The sequence below is a fragment of the Peromyscus eremicus genome, chromosome 1 (genome assembly GCF_949786415.1).
Source record: "Peromyscus eremicus chromosome 1, PerEre_H2_v1, whole genome shotgun sequence".
In the NCBI taxonomy this organism is placed as follows: Eukaryota; Metazoa; Chordata; class Mammalia; order Rodentia; family Cricetidae; genus Peromyscus; species Peromyscus eremicus.
The window spans coordinates 178,351,555-178,353,884 of record NC_081416.1 but is presented as its reverse complement, the minus strand read 5'-3'; the positions used below and the strand labels follow the sequence as shown (position 1 = coordinate 178,353,884).

The 2,330-nt window shown below is 42.8% G+C and overlaps 1 protein-coding gene across 1 annotated transcript in view; it reads left to right on the top strand.

Moving 5' to 3' along the window:
- LOC131902589 (gastrula zinc finger protein XlCGF8.2DB-like) overlaps positions 1-38 on the top strand; it is a 993-nt gene extending 955 nt beyond the window's left edge. The window contains exon 1 of the mRNA XM_059253609.1: positions 1-38. This exon is cut by the window's left edge and continues 955 nt beyond it. The gene's annotated coding sequence lies outside the window, so the exon portion shown is untranslated.
- The last annotated feature ends 2,292 nt before the right edge of the window (positions 39-2,330 follow it).

Here is a 2,330-nt window from a genome sequence, read left to right as displayed (position 1 = left end):
TTAAGAAAAAAAAAAAATCCAGCTGTGTTTATCATGTCTGAGTGCACACTGGGGAAAAGGCCTTCTGAATGTCATGAATCTGGGAAGTGTTCAAAACAAATCAAACACTTCTCACCTCATGAAAGATCAATAAGTTCACAACAGAGGAAATGATTTTGAAGTGTAATGTGTGTAGGAGATTCTTTACTGTGAGGTGTGGCCTAATTAAACATCAGAGATTTCACACTGCAGCAAAGCATTGTGAGTACAAGGAATGTGGGGAAGAGTTTTGCTACAGGACCTGATTTTCTAGAATCTAGAAGATTCACACTGGGTAGAATATATGTATTGGGTGCAGTGAATGGGGAAAATCATTTTCATAGGCTACTGTACGCACTCAAGAGAATGCTCACTGGACAAAAGTCAAGAGTGTTTCAGATGTGAGGAGCCTTCGCCCACACCTCCATCCTGTTGAACTGGAGAGGCCACAGTGCTGGGATGCATCATGAGCCCACTGACTCTGGGAAAGCCTTTGAGCAAATGTCTGCTTATAATAGTAATATCCCACTATCTGCACAACCCAGATAGGTTTGTGAATGCAGAAAATGTAGAGAAAAGCTTCAGCCATTGGCCAACCTTGCTCAGCATTAGGAGTGAACCAGATTTTGAACAGAAGTCCTGAGAGTGGCCTTTCATTGCAAGTTACTCATCGAATAAGAACATTGGGACTAGATGAAGATTATTGCCATCTTCCTATTTCCCCCAAATTAATACTTTCTGGGGAACTTAGGCAGCCCTGTTTTCTTGACTGTACCAGTGAGGAGTGGACTTTCCATGGTACTGAGTTTGAATGGGGGAAGAGTGGCCTCCATTAAATAAGACATGATTTTATTTTATTTTTATTTTTTAAATGAATGTTGTAGTTCCTGGAATATATGATTGTTTGCTGTATAGTCTTCATGATTGTTGTGTTTCTAACTGTCCCCAGTTTTGTAGGGGACCAGCTCCATGCAGCACTTTATTCTGTCATATAGGAGTCCAGTCCATATGTTTTAGGTGTTTGCTGTTTTTTCATGTGTGAGTATTTTGGCTGCACATATGTATATGTACTAAGTGCATAACTGGTGCCCTTGAGGCCGCAAAAAGGCATTGAATCCCTGCAACAGGAGTTACAGATGGTTATGAACCCACAGTGTTTGCTGGGAATGGAATCCAGGTTCTCTGTCAGAGCAGTAAGTGGTCTTACACACTGAGCCTTCTCTCCAGCTCCATGTTTTAAGTTTTTTTTTTTTTTTTTTTTTTCGTTTTTCGAGACAGGGTTTCTCTGTGTAGCTTTGCGCCTTTCCTGGAACTCACTTGGTAGCCCAGGCTGGCCTCGAACTCACAGAGATCTGCCTGGCTCTGCCTCCCGAGTGCTGGGATTAAAGGCGTGCGCCACCACTGCCCGGCTAGTTTTTAAGAAGTTACCAAATTCTGTTCTAAGTGGCTATGTGTTTCATATTTCCTTCTAGAGCATATCAAATACCAGGTTCTCACATCCTGACATTCTGTAAGTCATGAAGTATTCATTTTATCAATTTTTTTAAAAAAAGATTCACTTATATATCATGTATATGGAGTCCTGCCTGAAAGTATGCCCACACACCAGAAAAGGGCACCAGATCTCATTATATAGATGGTTGTGAGTAACCATGTGGTTGCTGGGAATTGAACTCAGGACATTTGGAAGAGCAGCCAGTGGTCTTAACCTCTGAGCCTTCTCATCTCTCCAGCCTCATTTTAGAAATTTTATTACTTATGTATACCTGGATGCAATGGCACAGGCCTTTAATCCCAGCACTCAGGAGGCAGAGACAGCCAGACCTCTCTGTGAGTTCAGGTTCAGCCTGGTCTACATAGTGAGTTTTTATTTTAAAGACTTATTTACATTTGTGGGTTTGTATTATGTGCACCACATGTATGTCTGGTCCCTTGGAGGGCAGAGCAGGCATCAGAGTCACTGGAACTGGAGCTGTGGATGCTGGGAATGGAACCAAGTTTCTCTTCTCTCATGGCCCAGTCTAATCTACTGGTCAGGTTTAGTCTACTACCTTCTGTCTCTGCACTGGACTTTTCCTCAAGCTTCTGGCTGTACTTTCCATCATATCTACAATAAAACCCTTCCCCTCAGCTGGGCAGTGGTGGCCCACGCTTGTAGTCCCAGCACTCGGGAGGCTGAAGGCAGGTGGATCTCTGTGAGTTCGAAGCCAGCCTGGTCTACAGAGTGAGTTTCAGGATAGACTGCAAAGCTACACAGAGAAACCCTGTCTTGAAGAACCAAAAACCAACTCAAAACAAAACAAAACAAAAAA